Genomic DNA, 20,794 nt, shown 5'->3' with positions numbered 1-20,794 from the left:
AGCTTTCGTATGCATATGAGGCAATTGAAAATCAGTCTAGTGAAGGAGAAATACAAGAAACAAGTATATGTATAATTGCACATTATGATGAGGCATTAGAAGAACTGGGTCTCTATAAGTAAGGCTAACAGAGGTCTCTGGACATACAGCTCAACTGCTGAGATCTGCAGGAGGAGTCAGTCTAAGCAGAGAGTGGGGAGATCTTCAAAGGCTGACAGAAACTCTGACAGAGACACCATGACTAATGATCACTCGATTACTCAGAGAGCTGCAGTTTGTGGTATGTTAATATTTTCTTGTTCATGTGTGTGTCACTGCATAATATTATATTTTTAATATGGCTGTGTTCTTAGGCCTTTAAGTTGAGAGCTGTGTGATGAAGGGAACTGTCTTCTATTTCTTTTTACTTTTCTGGATTTGGCACGGTGTGCCGTATAAGAAAAAATACAAATTAAAAATAAGAGGTTTAAATTCTCCCTCTTGAAAACAAGGGAAGAGGCTTCCCTTTTCCCCTGTTCTTTCAGAATCCACTTTAGTTAATTTGTAACTGTAAATTCTTTGTCACTTTGAAAAATATGTAAATCAAGGATGTTTCTTCAGGTGCTTGGGAACCATCCTTTTTTGAAATGTAACCATCAAAGATGATCACTATACCTCCCAGCTCCCTGTAAGGAGTTTAACTTCAGGTAACCTAATGATGTTAGGAAATTAGCAATATTATCTTGAAAACATGTTATAGGTTGTATCAGCTTAACTATATAAAGGATAAGATTTCTTTCTAGTTCTACAATCTCTTTATTGAACTGCCCTGTTACCATTGCCTTCCAGTCAATTCTGATTCATAGCAGCCCTGTAGAACTGCCCCATAGGGTTTCCAAGGCTGTAATCTTTATGAAACAGACTGCCACATCCTTCTCACACAGAAAGGCTGGTAACTTCGAACCACCGACCTTTTGGTTTGCAGCCAAGCAATTTAACCACTGTACCACCAAACCAAAAAAACCAAACCCAGTGCTGTCGAGTCAGACTCATAGTGACCCTATAGGACATAGTAGAACTGCCCCATAGAGTTTCCAAGGAGCACCTGGCAGATTTAAACTGCTGACCCTTTGGTTTGCAGCCATAGCACTTAACCACTACGCCACGGGGGTTTCCAGTGTGCCATCAGGGCTCCTTATACTGGTGTTAATCTGACTAAAAAAAAAAAAAAATCTGAGTAAACTAGGCCCAAAATGTAGTCACTTGTGCTGAGCCCACATCAGCAAACAGAAACCTGAATTTCAATTGCATGTAAATACCTAACATTTCTAGGAGATGAAATCCAAGTAAAATCCATTCAATCCTGGAGACAGAAAGCTATTAGACTTGATTAATCAGGTTAACCTCATTCAAAATTTACCCCCTGATCCCAAAAAAGGACAGAAAATGCTCTCCAGCCAATCCAAAAATTGCCCCATATATCTTCCTTGTTCCTGTTTGTCCATTACAAAAGCCTTTCGAGAGTATCACTCTTTGGAACTCTTGTGTGACTTGTAGACTAGACATTCCATGGTTCATTAACTGAAAAATAAAACTTATGAATTCATACACAAATTTAATATTGTAAAAATTTAATTTTTAACACTGGTTTAATGCTTATTCAATAATAAAACTTTTCTTTCCCTTCCATTTTTATAGAGAAGTTTTCTGGATTGGGAGTAGATTTTGTTTTTTAGTTATTTTTCTCCATCATGGGCTATAAGCCAAAATGTAAAAGCAATCGTGTTATGTTGTTCTTACGTGCCATCAAGGTGGTTCTGACTCATAACAACCCTCTGATTGAGCCCATTGTTGCAGCCACTGTGTCAGTGCATCTCTTCAAGGGTCTTTCTATTTTTCACTGACCCTCTACCTTACCAAGCATGATGCCCTTCTCCAGGGACTGGTCCCCTCTGATAACATGTCCAAAGTACATGAGACCAAGTCTCACTATCCTCACTTGAAAGGAGCATTCTGGCTATATTTCTTCCAAGACAGATTTGTTCATTCTTTTGACAGTCTATGGCATATCCAATATTCTTCGCCAACACCATTCTTCAAATACATCAATTCTTCTTCAGTCTTCAATATTGATTTTCAGCTTTTGCATGCATATGAGGCAATTGAAAACATCATGGCTTAGGTCAGGCGCACCTTAGTCCACAAAGTGACATCTTTGCTTTTCAACACTTGAAAGAGGTCTTTTGTAGTAGATTTGCCCAATGCAATATGTCGTTTGACTATTTGGCTGCTACTTCCATGGGCATTGATTGCGGATCCAAGTAAAATGAAATCCTGACAACTTCAATATTTTCTCCATTTATCATGATGTTGCTTATTGGTCCAGTTGTGAGGATTTTTGTTTTCTTTATGTAGAGGTATAATCTGTACTGAAGGCTGTAGTCTTTGATCTTCAACAGTAAGTGCTTCAAGTCCTCTTCACTTTCTGCAATGAGGTTGTATCATCTGCATATCACAGATTATTCTTCATATAGTGCAGCTTCTCGGATTATTTCTTCAGTATACAGATTGAATAAGTATGGTGAAAGGATACAACCCGGACGCACACCCTTCCTGATTTTAAACCACTCAGTATCCCCTTGTTCTGTTCGAATGACTGCCTCTTGGTCTATGTACAGGTTCCTCATGAGCACAAGTAAGTGTTCTGGAATTCCCATTCTTCTCAGTATTATCCGTAATTTATATGATGCACACAGTCAAACGCCTCTGCATAGTTAAAAAACATCTTTCCAGTATTTCAGCCAAGATCCTTCTGACATCAGCAGCAATATCCTTCATTCCATGTCCTCTACTGAATCCTGCTTGAATTTCTGGTAGTTCCCTGTTGATGTACTGCTGCAACCATTTTAGAATGATCTTCAGCAATATTTTGCTTGCATGTGATACTAATAATATTGTTTGCCAATTTCCACATTCTGTTGGATCACCTTTCTTTGGAATGGGCACAGATATGGTTCTCTTCCAGTTGGTTGGCCAGGTAGCTCTCTTCCAGATTTCTTGACATAGATGTATGAGCACCTCCAGCGCTTCATCCATTTGTTGAAACATCTCAGTTGGTATTCCATCATTCCTGGAGCTTTGTTTTTTGCCAATGCTTTCAGTGCAGCTTGGACTTCTTCCTTCAATACCATTGGTTCTTGATTATGTGCTTCCTCCTGAAATGGTTGAGCATTGACCGATTCTTTTTGGTACAGTGACTCTGTGTATTCATCTTTTGATACTTCTTGTGTTGTTTAACATTTTGCCCGTAGAATCCTTCAAAATTGCAACTTGAGGCTTGAATTTTTTCTTCTGGTCTTTCAGCTTGAGAAATGCTAAGCGTGTTCTTCCCTTTGGGTTTTCTAACTCTAGGTCTTTGCACATTTCATTATAATAATTTACTTTGTCTTCCTGAGCCACCCTTTGAAATCTTCTGTTTGGCTCTTTCACTTCATTATTTCTTCCATTCATTTCAGCTACTCTACATTCAAGAGCAAGTTTCAGAGTCTCTTCTGACATTCATTTTGGTCTTTTCTTTCTTTCCTGCCTTTCTAATGATCTTTTGCTTTCTTCATGTATGATGTCCTTGATGTCATCCCACAACTCATCTGGTCTTCTGTCATTAGTGTCAATGCATCAAATCCGTTCTTGAGATGGTCTCTAAATTCAGGTGGAATATACTTAAGGTCGTACTTTAGTTCTCGTGGGCTTGTTTAATTTTCTTCAGCTTCAACTTGAAATTGCATATGAGAAATTGGTGGTCTGTTCTGCACTTGGCCCCTTGTTCTGACTGATGATAATCAGTTTTCCCCTTGTCTTTCTTCACAGATGTAGTTAATTTGATCCTGTTGTAGCTGTAGCTATAATGGTTTTATTCAGCAAAATGAGATTCTACTTACACTGATACTTCAAAGGATCTTGCTCTTCTCTTTTTATAGAGAATTCTTATTCTCCCAGAGAATTTTCAACATGAAAACATTCAGAATGAATTGGCAGAATTCAAAATGAATTAGGGATATCACAGATATCCCTAATTTAAAATACTCATATTTACAATGAAAATGAAAATTAATTTTTCATCCAAGTCACATTGCTGTATTCATGATTTGTTTATATTGTAATTGCAAATCTTATATTTTTAAAAATGTTCTTAATAAATTCAACCTGAATTTTCCTTCCCCAAAGTCATTCCTTTGCAACCACAGCTTAAATAAGGCTTTCCTGCCTCCTCCCCTCTGTGATGTGAGTGTGCATTCACTCCGGGTTAGCACAGAGTCCGAGCCTGTTCTTTCTGAATCAGAGTCTGTCTAGAAGGTAGTCATTGGAGAAGACAATGCTTCTTTTCATAGGCTGGAAGGCAGCAAACTGCATGCCTCCAACCTTAGGTTTGATGGGGGAAATTCTTCATATTGGTTAGAAAAGCAGAATACAGAAATGTTTTCCTTTAGTAAAAAGCGTGACTTTAGAAATTATTAATATTTTTAAACAAAATTTCAAGACATGCTTAAATAAAAAGAATAACTGACTTCTGCACTACAAAAGAGGCGAGGCGGCTAACCCCACCTTTATCCCTAACTGTGTGGTAAGAATGAGCATGAATCCAATTTCCATCTGGAAGTGGACCCAGGGTAGGGCCTGTGCAGCCCCCTACTTATTTAGACATTTTTAAGTGGCCCTGGTGGCACAACAGTTAAGTGCTGGGCTGCTAACCAAAAGGTTGATGATTCGAAACCACTCGGCAGTTCCATGGCTCCATGGGAGAAAGACTTGGCAATCTGCTTCCATAAAGATTATAGCCAAGAAAACACTGTGGGGCAGTTCTACTCTCTCACATAGGGTCACTATGAGTGGAAATCCACTTGAGGCACCCAACAACAAGTGTAGCCTGGTTATTTTAGGAAAAAAAAAAAAAAGGCCACCTTAATTGCTTGGGCTTTTTTCCGAAAGCAGAAACAAAAGGCCAAATCCAGTTCTTTATCCCACTGTGATATAAGATAACCAGATGTTCACTATTAGGAATAATATTAGAAATGAAAAAAAGAGGCCAAGGAAGTAGCCCAGAATGGCCCAAATGTGTTGGTACCTCCCTCTATGCTTAGCCCCAACCCATATTTATTTGTTAAATAATCACATTTATTTATGCATTCATTCATTCATTTAAACTTTCCTGGGAAATTTTGCAGATGGCTTTGACAATTTCTTCCTTCTAAGCCTTTCTCCTTCTGAAACCATGCTTATGTTCTTTCTGGTTCCAGCCATACATCTTGGGTTAGATAGTCTAGTCCTAACATTTTATAATCTCAGCTGTAGGGACTTCAAATAAATTCCTCCTTAAAGCCACAGGATTACCTGGTTCAACTCCTGTACTGTGAAATCTAATCATTCAATATTTTAACAAACGAAATGCAGGGTGGTGGGAGGTAGGGGGTGTGACAGGCTGCAACAATAAAAAAGGTGACCAGGATAGGCTTCATTGAAAATGTGAGGTTTTGAGAGAAGACTCGAAGGAAGTGAGGGTTAGTCAAAGGGATAACTGGGGGAAGAGTCTTCCTGGCAGAGCTGGAGCGAATGTCCTGAGGCAGGAGCATGCCCAGAATGTTGAAAGGCCAGCATGGAGGCCAGTGTGGCTAGAGCAGAGGAGGGGTAAAAAGTGAGAGGAGACAAGGTGAGAGAAAGGTTATATACCAAACAGCCCCTGAGGCTACTGTAAAGACTTTGGCCTTGTGAGGGAAATGGGGGAGCCACTGCAGGGTTTTGAGCAGAGTGGTGACATGACAGGACCACTCTGGCTGCTGTGTTGGGAACAGACCATGGGGAGCAGGGAAAAAGATAGATCCATAGGAGGCTATTGCAGTAGCAGTTGAAATGATACAAAAGCTTGGATTCTGGACATATTTGTAAGGAAGAACCAGTCGAACTTCTTGACAGATTGGGTATGAAATGTGAGAGAAAGAGAAATGTCCATAATGACTCCAAACTTCTCCACATGAGCAAATGGTAAGATAAAGTGAAAGGGGTGGGTTTGGGGGTTGGGGTGGGGGGAGATGCATTCAGTTTTGGGCATGTTGATTTTGTGATTTCTATTATGACTTCCTAGTAGAGAGGTTGAGCAGATCATTGGATAAAGTCATATATGAGATACCCCAGTCTTATTGCCCCATCTGTCCTCCTTGTCCCTCCACTAAACCTCAAGGCTCTAGCAGGCTGGGGAGGTCTGGAAATTCAAGGATCCTAACAAAAGGCTTTGAAGTCTCTGGGTGGTGCAAATGGTTAACACACTTGGTTGCTAAACAAAAGCTTGTAGGTTTGAGTCCACCCAGAGAAGCCTTGGAAGAAAAACCTGGCAATCTACTTCCAGAAAAAACCAGCCAGAAGCACAGTTCTACTCTGATACACATGGGGTCATCATGAGATGGAACCAACTGATTTTTTTTTTTTTAAACATAAGACCTGCTTTAAGCCAAGCAACTCAAACAGGGAGAAAGGACAGCTTATGGGTGGAAGGCTATGGGTCCGTTTCTGTGGTGAGCCTGCAGTGCTGGGAGCACCCAGCTCTGAGGTTAAGAGAAAGGTCTTTGTGGAGATGGCTCCACAGGACACTAGATTGGAGTTGTTACTGGGTTGAACTAAGATTCCTGCCTTCTAAACTCAGCTTCCACTTGCAGAAATTATTGAATGCCAAAACTAAACGTTACACCCAAAGGATAACAAATGCCATAACTCGAAGGAAGATAAAGGATGTCAACAGTCCTATGGAGTGTGAGCATTACCCCTAGGGCAACTCTAACTTCCTATGGTTTTATGTAAGTCCTGGAACATTATTTAAATCACCATAAAATCAACCTTCACATTGATGCCCAGTTCCAGAACTTAGGCATCACCCTACTGTCTGTCTTAGTTATCTAGTGTTGCTATAACAGAAATGAATTTTCTCACAGTTTAGGAGGCTAGAAGTCTGAATTCAGGGCACCAACTCTAGGGGAAGGCAATCTCTCTCTGTCAGCTCTGGGGAAAGGTTGTTGTCTCTTCAGTTTCTGCCTTCTGTTTCCTTGGAGATCACTATGTGTTTGGCATCAATCTTCCCCTGGGTCTAGGAGGTTCTCAGCACAGGGACCCTGGGTCTAAAGGACACGCTCTGCTCCTAACTTCTTTCTTGGTGATGGTGAGATCCTTCCCCTCTCTGGTTGCTTCTCTCTCCTTTTATCTTTTGTAAGATAAAAGGTATGACCTGCGTAACTGTATGACTTGAGATGCACCGTCCTTTAAGGCTGTGACTCAAGATACATCACACTCTGATCCTGTCTCATTAACATATTGTTATGTTGTTCTTGTTAGGTGCCATCAAGTCAGTTCCTCCTCTAGTGACCCTATAGTACAGAAAACTGCCCCATGGGATTTCCAAGGAGTGGCTGGTGGATTTGAACTGCTGACCTTTTGGTTAGCAGCCGAGCTCTTAACCACTATGCCACCAGGGCTCCATTAACATACAGAGGTTAGGATTTACATCACAAAATGGAGGATAATTATATCAGATCACAAAATGGAAGGCAACCATGCAATATTGGGAATCATGGCCTAGCCAAGTTGACACACATTTTGGAGGGACACAATTCAATTCATGACATTGTCACTAGTGATAGTGCTTTTCTCGACTTGAAGTACAACTGGGAGAAAAACTGGAGTAAAATGGTGACTGAATAGGTGTCAGGCTGTGGCTAGGGCAAGAACAATATTGGGTAATTGGGGGAGAATACCAATGAGGTCTAGCACTGGAAGTTAGACCAATGACCATAGTCAGGATGGTATGAGGCAAGGGAGGCCACCTCCTACTTGATTGGAAGGTTTGACCCTGGTTAGAACTGGCTCATCCACCCCTGGTCAGCACTAGCCCCAGGTTGAACCAATGGACTCCATCATCGATCAGTCCGTATGTCCATGTACACTGGCCCACCTTCTGCCCCCACTCCCCACCCTCAGAGTTTGGTAGTCTACGGAATGGAAGGATGGCTGGAGCCAAGCTAGCCACTAGTGTTTTTGTTGGGTTTTTTTTTTTTTTTTTAGCATTTAAAAAAAATTGTGCTTTAAGTGAAAGTTTACAAATCAAGTCAGTCTCATACAAAAATTTATATATACCTTCCTGTGTACTACTAGTTGCTCTCCCCCTAATGAGACAGCACTCTCCTCCTCTCCACCCTGTATTCCCCATATCCACTGAGCCAGCTCCTGTCCCCCCTCTGCCTTCTCATATCACCTCCAGACAGGAGCTGCCCACATAGTCTCATGTGTCTACTTAAGCCAAGAAGCTCACTCCTCACCGGTATAATTTTCTGTGTTATAGTCCATTCCAGTCTCTGTCTGAAGAGTTGACTTTTGGGAATAGTTCCAGTCTTGGGCTGACGAAAGGTCTGGGGACCATGAACTCTGGAGTCCTCCTACTCTCAGACCATTAAGTCTAGTCTTTTTATGAGAATTTAAGGTCTGCATCCCACTGTTCTCCTGCTTCGTCAGGGATTCTCTGTTGTGGTCCCTGTCGGGGCAGTCATCAGTTGTAGCCAGGCACCATCTAGTTCTTCTGGTCTCAGTCTGATGTAGTCTCTGGTTTATGTGGCCCCTTCTGTCTCTTGGGCTCATAATTACCTTGTGTCCTTGGCGCTGTTCATTCTGCTTTGCTCCAGGTGGGTTTAGACCAATTGATGCATCTTAGATGGCTGCTTGTGAGCATTTAAGACCCCAGATGCCACTTTCCAAAGTGGGATGCAGAATGTTTTCTTCATAGATTTTATTATGCCAATTGACTTAGATATCCCCTGAAACCATGGTGTCCAAACCCCCATCCCTGCTACTCTGGCCTTCAAAGCGTTTGGTTGTATTCAGGAAACTTGTTTTGGGTTTAGTCCAGTTGTGCTGACCTCTCCTGTATTGTGTGTTGTCTTTCCCTTCACCTAAAATAGTTCTTGTCTATTATCTAATTAGTGAATTCCCCTCTCCTTCCCTCCTTCCTTGCCCTTAAAACCATCAAAGAATATTTTCTTCTGTGTTTAAACTAGTTCTTGAGTTCTTATAATAGTGGTCTCATACAATATTTGTCCTTTTGCAACTGACTAATTTCACTCAGCATAATGCCTTCCTGATTCCTCCATGTTATGACATGTTTCACGGATTCATCATTGTTCTTTATCATTGTGTTATATTCCGTGGTGTGAATATACCATAATTTATTTATCCATTCATCCATTGATGGGCACCTTGGTTGCTTCCATCCTTTTGCTATTGTAAACAGTGCTGCAATGAACATGGGTGTGCATATTATCTGTTCCTGTAAAGGATTTTATTTCTCTAAGATATATTCTAAGGAGTGGGATTGCTGGATTGTATGGTAGTTCTATTTCTAGCTTTTTAAGGAAGTGCCAAATCTATTTCCAAAATGGTTGTGTCATTATACATTCCCACCAGCAGTGTAAAAGTGTTCCACTTTCCACAACCTCTCCAACATTTATTATTTTGTGTTTTTTGGATTAATGCCAGCCTTGTTGAGGTTAGATGGTATCTCATTGTAGTTTTGATTTGTGTTTCTTTCATAGCTAATTATCCTGTATCTGTTAGCAGCCTAAATGTCTTCTTTGGTGAAGTGTCTGTTCATATCCTTTGCCCATTTTTTAATTGGGTCATTTGTCTTTTTGTTGTTGAGTTTTTGCAGCATCATGTAGATCTAGAGATCAGTCGCTGATCAGAACTGTTACGGGCAAAAACTTTTTCCCAGTCTGTCGGTAATCTTTTTACTCTTTTGGTGAAGCCTTTGGAAGAGCATAGGTGTTTGATTTTTAGGAGCTCCCAGTTATCTAGTTTCTCTTCTGGTGTTTGTGCATTGTTTGTAATGTTTTTATACTGTTTATGTTGCATATTAAGGACCCTAGGGTTGTCCCTATTTTTTCTTCCATGATGTTTATCGTTTTAGATTTTATATTTAGGTCTTTGATCAATTTGGAATTGGTTTTTGTGCATAGTGTGAGGTATGGGTCTTGTTTCATTTTTTTGCAGATGGCTATCCAGTTATGCCAGCACCATTTGATAAAGAGACTGTCTTTTCTCAATTTAACTGACTTTAGGCCTTTGTCAAATATCAGCTGCTCATGTGTGGATGGATTATGTCTGGATTCTCAATTCTGTTCCATTGGTCTATGTATCTGTTGTTGTACCAGGACCAGGCTCTTTTGACTACTGTGGCAGTATAATAGGTTCTAAAATCAGGTTGCATGAGGCCTTCCACTTTGTTCTTCTTTTTCGATAATGCTTTACTTATCCAGGTCCTCTTTCCCTTCCATATGAAGTTGGTAATTTGTTTCTCCATCTCATTAAAAAAAGTCATTGGAGGGAATACTCCAAACTCATTCTATGAAGCCAGCATATCCCTGATACCAAAACCAGGTAAAGACACCACACAAAAAAGAAAATTACAGACCTATATTCCTCATGAACTTATATGCAAAAATCTTTAACAAAATTCTAGCCAATAGAATTCAACAACATATTGAGAAAATAATTGACCATGAACAAGTGAGATTCATACCAGGTATGCAGGGATGGTTCAACATTAGAAAAACAATTAACGTAATCCATCATATAAATAAAACAAAAGACAAGAACCACATGATCTTATCAAGTGATGCAGAAAAGGCATTTGACAAAGTTCAACACCCATTCATGATAAAAACTCTCAACAAAATAGGAACAGAAGGAATATTGCTCAACATAATAAAGGGCACTTATACAAAGCCAATAGCCAACATCATCCTACATGGAGAGAGTCCGAAAGCATTCCCCTTGAGAATAGGAACCAGACAAGGGTGCCCTTTATCACCCCTCTTATTGAACACTGTGCTGGATGTCCTAGCCAGAGCAATTAGGCTAGATAAACAAATAAAGGGCATCCAGATTGGTACGGAAGAAGTAAAAGTATCTCTATCTGCAGATGACATGATCTTATACACAAAAAACCCTGAAGAATCCTCAAGAAAACTACCAAAACTAATAGAAGAATTCAGCAGAGTATCAGGATACAAGACATACAAAAATCAGTTGTATTCTTCTACACCAACAAAAAGAACTTCGAAGAGGAAATCACCAAATCAATGCCATTTACAGTAGCCCCTGAGAAGATAAAATATTTAGGAATAAATCTTACCAGAGATGTAAAAGACCTTATCAAAGAAAACTACAAGACGCCACTGCAAGAAACCAAAAGAGACCTATGTAAGTGGAAAAACATACCTTCCTCATGGGTAGGAAGACTTAACATTGTAAAAATGTTTATTCTACCAAAAGCCATCTATAGATACAATGCAATTCCAATCCAAATTCCAACGACATTTTTTGATGAGATGGAGAAAAAAATCACCAACTTCACACAGAAGGGAAAGAGGCCACAGATAAGTAAAGCATTACTGAATAAGAAGAACAAAGTGGGAGGCCTCACTCTACCTGATTTTACAACCTATTGTACTGCCACAGCAGTCAAAACAGCCTGGTATTGGTACAACAGATATATAGACCAATGGAACAGAATTGAGAATCCAGGCATAAATCTATCCATATATGAGCAGCTGATATTTGACAAAGGCCCAAAGTCAGTTAAATGGGGAAAAGATAGTCTGTTTAACAAATGGTGCTGGCATAACTGGATATCCATCTGCAAAAAAATGAGACAAGACCCATATGTCACGCCATGCACAAGAACAAACTCAAAATGGATCAAAGACCTAAATATAAAATCTAAAACAATAAAGATAATGGAAGAAAAAATAGGGAAAACTCTAGGAACACTAATACATGGCATAAACAGTACATAAAACATTACTAACAAGGCAGAAGAGAAACTAAATAACTAGGAGCTTCTTCAAAAATCAAACACCTATGCTCATCCAAAGACTTCACCAAAAGAGTAAAATGATTACCTACATACTGGGAAAAAGTTTTTAGCTATGACATTTCCGATCAGCATCTGATCTCTAAAATCTACATGATACTGGAAAAATTCAACTACGAAAAGACAAATGACCTGATTAAAAAATGGGCAAAGTATATGAACAGGCACTTCACTAAAGAAGACATTCACTCACGATCATTAGCCATTAGAGAAATGCAAATCAAAACTACAATGAGATTCTATCTCACTCCAACAAGGCTGGCATTAATCCAAAAAACACAAAATAATAATGTTGGAGAGGTTGTGGAGAGACTGGAACCCTTATACACTGCTAGTCGGAATGTAAAATGGTACAACCACTTTGGAACTTGATTTGGCACTTCCTTAAAAAGCTAGAAATAGAACTACCATATGATCCATCAATCCCACTCTTTGGAATATATCCTAGAGAAATAATATCCTTTACATGAACAGATAATATGCACACACATGTTCATTGCAGCACTGTTGACAATAGCAAAAAGACAGAAGCAACCAAGGTGCCCATCAACAGATGAATGGATAAATAAATTATGGTATATTCACACCAGCGAATACTACGCAATGATAAAGAACAATGATGAATTCATGAAACATCTCATAACATGGAGAAATCTGGAAGGTGTTATGCTGAGTGAAATTAGTCACTTGCAAGAGGACAAATATTGTATGAGACCACTCTTATAAGAACTCAAGAAATAGTTCATACAGAGAGGAAAATATTCTTTGATGGTTATGAGAGTGTTGAGAGAGGGAGGAAGAAAAAGGGGTTTTCAGTAATTAGATAGTAGATAAGAACTATTTAAGGTGAAGGGAAAGACAACACACAATAAAGGAGAGATCAGCATAACTGGACTTAAAAAAGCAAAGAAGTTTCCTGAATAAACTGAATGCTTCAAAGGCTAGTGTAGCAGGGGCGGTGGTTTGGAGACCATGGTTTCAGGGAACATCTCAGTCAATTGGCATAATAAAATCTATCTAGGAAACATTCTGCATCCCACTTTGGACAGCAGCGCCTGGGGTCTTAAATGCTACGAAATGGCCATCTAAAATGCATCAATTGGTCCCAACCCACCTGGAGTAGAGAAGAATGAAGAACACCAAAGATGTAAGGTAATTATGAGCCCAAAAGACAGAAAGGGCCACATAAACCAGAGACTACATCAGATTGAGACCAGAAGAAGTAGATGGTGCCCGGCTACAACCGATGACTGCCCTGACAGGGAACACAACAGAGAACCCCTGAGGGAGCAGGAGAGCAGTGGGATGCAGACCCCAAATTCTCGTAAAAAGACCAGACTTAATGGTCTGACTGAGTCTAGAAGGACTCCGGAGTTCATGGTTCCCAGACCTTCTGTTAGCCGAAGACAGGAACCATTCCCAAAGCCAACTCTTCAGACAGGGATTGGACTGGACTATGGGATAGAAAATGATACTGGTGAAGAGTGAGCTTCTTGGCTCAAGAAGACACATGAGACTATGTGGGCGAGATCTGTCCGGAGGGGAGATGAGAGGGCAGAGGGGGTCAGAAGCTGGCCGACTGGACATGAAAAGAGGGAGTGGAGGAAAGGAGTGTGCTGTCTCATTAGGAGAGCAACTAGGAGTATATAGCAAGGTGTATATAAATTTTTGTATGAGAGTCTGACTTGATTTATAAACTTTCACTTAAAGCACAATAAATTTTTTTTTAATGTCATTGGAATTTAGATTGGAATTGTGTTGTATCTATAGATTGCTTTAGGTAGAATAGACATGTTTACAATGTTGAGTCTTCCTATCCATGAGGAAAGTATGTTTTTCCACGTACGTAGGTCTCTTTTGGTTTCTTACAGTGGTATCTTGTAGTTCTCTTTGTATAGGTCTTTTACATCTCTGGTTAGATTTATTCCTAAGTATTTTATCTTCTTGGAGACTATCATAAATGGTTTTGATTTGGTAATTTCCTCTTCAACATCCTCGTTGTTTGTGTAGAGGAATGCAGCTGATTTTTGTATGTTTATCTTGTATCCTGATTCTCTGCTGAACTCTTCTATTAGTTTCAGTAGTTTTCTTGAGGATTCCGTAGGGTTTTCTGTGTATAAGATCATGTCATCTGCAAATAGAGATACTTTTACTTCTTCCTTACCAATCTGGATGTCCTTTATTTTAATTGCTCTGGCTAGGACCTCTTGCCCAGTGTTGAATAAAAGTGGTGATAAAGGGCATCCTTGTCTGGTTCCTATTCTCAAGGGAATGTTTTCAGACTCTCTCCATTTAGGATGATGTTGGCTGTTGGCTTTGTATAAATGCCATTTATTATGTTGAGGAATTTTCCTTCTATTCCTATTTTGCAGAGAGTTTTTATCATGAATGAGTGTTGGACTTTGTCAAATGCCTTTTCTGCATCACTTGATAAGATCATGTGGTTCTTGTCTTTCCACCCACCTTGTCTTTAGTTTTATTTATATGATGGAATACATTAATTGTTTTTCTAATGTTGAACCATCCCTGCATACCTGGTTTGAATCCTACTTGGTCATGGTGAGTTACTTTTTTTGATATGTTGTTGAATTCTATTGGCTAGAATTTTGTTGAGGATTTTTGCATCTAAGTTCATGAGGGATATAGGTCTGTAATTTTCTTTTTTGTGTGGTGTCTTTACCTGGTTTTGGTATCAGGGAATGCTGGCTTCATAGGAGTATTCCATCCTTTTCTATGCTGTGAAATACCTTTCACAGTAGTGGTGTTCACTCTTGTCTGAAAGTTTGGTAGAATTCTTCAGTGAAGCCATCAGGGCTAGGGCTTTTTTTGTTGTTGTTGTTGGGAGTTTTTAAATTACCTTTTCAATCTCTTCTTTTGTTATGAGTTTATTTAGTTTCTCTACCTCTGTGTTAGTTTAAGTAGGTAGTGTGTTTCTAGAACATTATCCAATTCTAGGTTTTCGAATATGTTTGAGTACAATTTTTCATAGTAATCTGAAATAATTCTTTTAATTTCAGTTGGATCTATTGTGATATTGCCTATCTCATTTCTTATTCAGGTTACTTGCTTAATTTATCGTTTTTCTTTCGTCAGTTTGGCCGACGTTTTATCAATTTTGTTAATTTTTTCAAAGAACCAGCTTTTGGTCTTGTTAACTTTTTCAGTTGTTTTTCTGTTCTCTATTTTATTTAATTCTGCTCTAATTTTTATTATTTGTTTACTTCTGGTGCTTGAGGATTTCTTTTGTTGCTCTCTTTCTACTTGTTCAAGTTGTAGGGGATAGCTCTTTGATTTGGGGACTTTGTTCTTTTTGGATGTGTGCATTTATTGGTATAAAGTGACCTGTGACCACTGCTTTAGCTGTGTCCCAAAGGTTCTGATAGGGAGTGTTTTCATTTTCATTGGATTCTATGAATTTCTTTATTCCATTCTTAATTTCTTGTATAACCCAATTGTTTCTGAACAGGGTGTTTTCAGTTTCCAAGTGTTTGATTTCTTTTCCCTGCTTTTTCTGTTTCTGATTTCTACTTTTATGGCCTTATGGTCAGAGAAGATGCTTTGTAATATTTTGACATTATAGATTCTGTTAAGATTTGCTTTATGACCTATTATGTGGTCTATTCTAGAGAATGTTCCATGTGCATTGGAAAAGAAAGTATACTTGGCTGCTGTTGGGTGGAGTGTTCTGTATATGTGTATGAGGTCAAGTTTGTTGATTGTGGCATTTAGATCTTCCGTGTCTTTACTGAGCTCCTTTTTGGATGTTCTGTCCTTCACCAAAAGTGGTATGTTGAAGTCTCCTACTATTATTTTGGAACTGTCTATCTCACTTTTCAATGCTGTTAGAGTTTGTTTTACGTATCTTGAAGCCCTGTTCTTAGGTGCATACATATTTAATATGGTTATATACTCCTGGTATATTGTCCCTTTAATTGTTATATAGTGTGCTTCCTTATCCTTTGTGGTGGATTTGACTTTAAAGTCTATTTTGTCAGAAATTAATATTGTCGCTCTTGCTCTTTTTTGATTGGTGTTTGCTTGATATATTTTTTCACATTTTGATTTTCAGTTTGTGTCTTTAAGTCTAAGGTATGTCTTTTGTAGGCAGCATATAGATGGATCGTGTGTTTTTTATCTATTCTACCACTCTCTGTCTCTTTATTGGTGCATTTAGTCCATTTACATTCAGCATAATTATGGATAGGTATGAGTTCAGTGCTGTCATTTTGATGTCTTTTTTTGTGTTTTTGAGTTTCTTTTTCCATTTTTTTGTGCTGAGTTGTTTTTCTGTATATATCATCTTTCACTCTTTTTCATTGTTGTTGATTTTGTTTTTGCTCAGACTTTATTTTTGTCTTGTGTTTTATTTCGATTTGTAGCATTGTTAGTTTCCTTTGTGGTTACCTTAATATTTACCCCTATTTTTATAAGTTTAAACCTAACTTTTATTTCTTTATATTGCCCTGATTTCCTCTCCATATGAAAGACTTATGACTACATTCTTTAGTCTCTCTGTATTGATTTAATGTCATCGTGTTTTACATAATGACATCGTTTTCTCCCTGTTTTGAACTTTTTTTTAATCTTGATTATTTTTGTGATTTCCCTATCTGTGTTGACATCCGGTTGCTCTGTCCTTTGTTCTTGTCTTGAGTTGATATCTGATATTATTGATTTTCCAACCAGATGACTCCCTTTAGTATTTCTTGTAGTTTTGGCTTGGTTTTTGCAAATTTTCTAAACTTCTGTTTATTCAGAAATGTACTAATCTTGCCTTCATATTTGAGAGACAGTTTTGCTAGATATGATTCATGGTTGGCAATTTTTTTCCTTCAATGCTTCATATATGTCATCTCATTGCCTTCTTGCCTGCATGCTTTCTGCTGAGTAGTTCAAGCTTATTCTTATTGACTCTCCTTTGTAGGTGAGTTTTCATTTATCCCTAGTCACTCTTAAAATTCTCTCTTTATCTTTGGTTTTGGCAAGTTTGATTATAATCTGTCTTGGTGGCTTTCTTTTGGGATTAACCTTATGTGGGGTTCCATGAGCATCTTGGATAGATACCTTCTCATTTTCATGATATCAGGGAACTTTTCTGCCAACAATTCTCTCTGTATTTTCTGTTCTTCCTCCCTGTTCTGGTACTGCAATCACTTGTAGGTTATTTCTCTTGATAGGGTCCCACATGATTCTTAGGGTTTCTTCATTTTTAAATATTTTTTATCAGATTTTTCTTCAAATATATTGGTGTCAAGTGTTTTGTCTTCAAACTCACTAATTCTGCCTTCCATTTTCTCCTTTCTTCTCCTCTGACTTTGTATTGAGTTGTTAATTCTGAAATTTTGTTAACCTGAATTTCTGATTGCTGCCTCTCTATGGTTTTGTTGTAGGTTATTAAATTTTTCATTGTTATTGAATAACTTTCTTAATGTCTTTAACTGCTTTATCTGTGCGTTCCATGGCTGTTTGGCATTTTGCCTGATCTCCTTTCTGATCTCTTGAGGAGTTCTGTATGTTAATCTTTTGTATTCTACCTCTGGTAATTCCAGAAAAACACCTCCGTCCAGAAGATTCCTTGATTCTTTGTTTTGAGAGCTTCTTGAAGCAATCATGGTCTACTTCTTTATTTGATTTGACTGTTTTCTCTGAGCCATCTATAAGTTATTGTAATAATTTATTTTATGTTCACTTACTGTATCCCAGTTTCTTGCTTTGTTTTGTTTTGATATGGCCAAATAGGCTACTTGAGTGAGCTAGCTTGACTGTGCCTTTGAAGCTCTAACATCCTGTCACTAGATGGCTAAAGCTGTTACCAGGTATATGACCCTAGAAGTCCATTCACTTTTCTTGTATGGATTCAGCTCAGGTGTCCAGGTTGTCAGTCACCAAGTGTGTGGTGCAGGCTCTGTCCTGCAGTCTTAGAGGGGCAGGGGTGATTGGTGTAGGCACAGGTATCTGGTTGCAGCAGGGGGTCATGCTCTGAGCAAGGCAGGGGTCTGACAACCATCCCCTGTCTGTGAGGAAACCACATCCCTGTTCCCTAGACCACACAGGTGGGTGTGTTCTACAGCCAGACCATGGGCACCCAGTGCTTTTGGTTGTAAGAACTGGGAAGCTCCGTTTATCCTTGGACCCCTGTCATTGGTGGCTCAGTGATATGGGTGGAGCCACCAGTCCTCAGACCCCTAATGTGGGTAGGTGAGGACCCTGTTTAATAGGCAAAGCAGTGTCACATGTCAAAAACCCGCCTCTCCACTGCACAGCTGAAACAGTTGAAGTCAGATCTCAGGCACATACACCACTGCAGTCTGCCAACAAGGGCCTAACTCTTGAAATGGGCCCACACAGGTCCATGCAGGGGTAAAAGTTATGCAAAGTCCACAGGCTGTACCTGGACAGGAGGCGCTTCTGCCCTGAGTCCCCCACTTAGGGGAGCCAGCAGATTATCTTTTCCCCGAGTTGTTAATTTCTTCCTTCTCCAAGGCCGTGAGAATGGCTCAAGCCATGCAGCAGGACCTATCTCTTGCCCAGGTAAGTTGACAGCCGCTGAAGCTGGCTTGGGGGCTGGGATCGCGGTAAATTAGATACAAGTACTTAGAACAAAGAGCTCTGTTCGATTCTGGAGGTGTGAGTAGGCTGTGTGGCTTGCTGTCTCTCCCTGAGGAAACCACGTCCCAAACACTACTGCCACCCCTGCCTCGGTTGCACCAGAGGATCATGCCTGAGGGGCACTGGTTCCTGCCGTGTCAGGTCCAGGGACTCCTCACTGCTTCTAAACTGTCTCTCCCTCCCCCTGCTGCTCAGCCCTATTTCGTAACTTTGCCTATGATGTTCAGTGCTCCTAGCTTGTCATATATTTAATTATTTCACTTTTTTGGGGGGGGAGGTCTTTGTTGTAAGAGGGATCACCAGAAGCATCTGACTACTTGGCCACCTTGCCCCGCCTTGTGTTTTTGTTTTTAACAAGCTAAATTTATTTGTTGCTTCCTGAGTTTTAAAGTCCAGCAGATAGAGCCAGTCCTCCATCCTTACCTCTTTTTACTCCAAAATGCTCATTGGCTTGTTCCAGCTGCAAGTAACAAAAGTGGCTCGAACAAATAGGGGTTTATTTTTCACCTATAACAAGAAGCCTGGCGGCAGCCAGCTGCTACATTTTTTAAGCAGCTCAGCACGTTCTTATCAGGTTCTCTTTACATCTCCTTTACAGTCATAAGATGACCAGCACGATTCTAGACACCATGGCTACATTCAAGGCAGAAAGAAGAGGGAAAGAGGCACTATTAGCCACAACCATCCAGTATACTAGGAAAGCAAAAACTTCTCCAGAAATCCTCAGTAGACCTTCAGATATGTTTCACAGGTGAGATGTCACATGACCACCATTACAAGGCGAGCTTGTAAAAAGTGTGGCAGTGGGTTTTTTTTAGTCTATAGAGTGGAGGTGTAGAATGGGTGTTTGGGTAGGAAACCAAATGTGTCTTCCACAGCATTCTTGTTTCTTTTGGCATAATTTTTGTTAAAGTCTATAAAACATTCTGATTTGAACAAATATGGCCAATATATCACTCTACAATTCTCCAAGAACCTTCGTCCAAAACAAATAGTCTTGCTTCTGAACTCCAGGCAGAGAAAGACCTGCAGAGTCTGATCATTCCAATAGGAAATGCCAGTTTTGGAAATCCCAGTAGATCTCTGTAAAGAGACTAATTGAGCCTCCTACCTCCTGGATGACAGCACACCTATCACTCTCCTGCACCACACTCTTGGTTCTAACTTTAAATTGAGAAAGGGAAATGAAGAAAACAGGAAACTGTTTTGGAGAGTGTAAGACAAACAGGAAAAGGAAAATGAAGACACCTTTTTGATAAAAGAAAAAATAATCCCTTATGGGTAACTAAAAAAAAATTAAAATATCAAAGTGCATAATCCTGGCTGGTTAAATAAACATGCATGCTTGTTTTTGTGGCATACATAGTATTTATATTTCTAGTTAAATAGGAAAATGTGAATTATTGTGGTTTGAGTGTGTGTGTTTTCCAAATTAAAAAGAGCATAGCAAAAATATCCTCTAAATAGCCATAATTTCTTGAATTGGAGTCCATTCACCCCTATTAACTTCATATGATGTGTAAAGCAGCTTTGATAAGTCAAATGAAATCATGTCTTCTAACATAACAAATATGAAAATAAATTGCATTTAATTTATTGCATATTCTTCCTAAAAACAGAATCTGTAAGGAAATGCACACGAAGAAGAAAACATTTCTTACAAGGGCCAAACAAAACCTTTCTGATGAATCAAATCTTCTCTTAATATAAACAAATGAAAAATAATAATTCTACCCTGAAATGGCGATTCAGGTGATTTTGGAACTGGAAGGCCCTATGGAAATCATCTGGGTTGAAGCTCTCATTTTATAGATGAAGAAACTGAACAAGCGACTTGCCCACGGCCAAAGCCTATAATTAATGGCAGAGTCTGGATTGGAAGCCACAATCCTGACGTCCAGTCTAAACTTGCTTCACTGTGCCACACTTGCTCCCAGGCTGAGACTGGCCATTTTCTTGGATGGGTTTGTGTGTGGGTGTATGTCTTTAACAGAAATAGAAACAAGAGTATGCATAACTGATCGTGCTGTTAAGTCATTTCCGACTCAAAGTGACTCTGTGTACAACGTAATGAAATACTGCCCAGTCCTGTACCATCCTCACAGTTGTTGTTATGCTTGAGCCCAGTGTTGCAGCCACTGTGTCAACCCATCTCGCTGAGGGTCTTCCTTTTTTTTTTTTTTTGCTGACCCTCTACTTTACCAAGCATGATGTCCTTCTCCAGGGACTGATCCCTCCTGATAA

This window comes from Elephas maximus, chromosome 4, assembly GCF_024166365.1.
Source record: "Elephas maximus indicus isolate mEleMax1 chromosome 4, mEleMax1 primary haplotype, whole genome shotgun sequence".
In the NCBI taxonomy this organism is placed as follows: Eukaryota; Metazoa; Chordata; class Mammalia; order Proboscidea; family Elephantidae; genus Elephas; species Elephas maximus.
Note: the sequence above shows the minus strand (reverse complement) of the source record.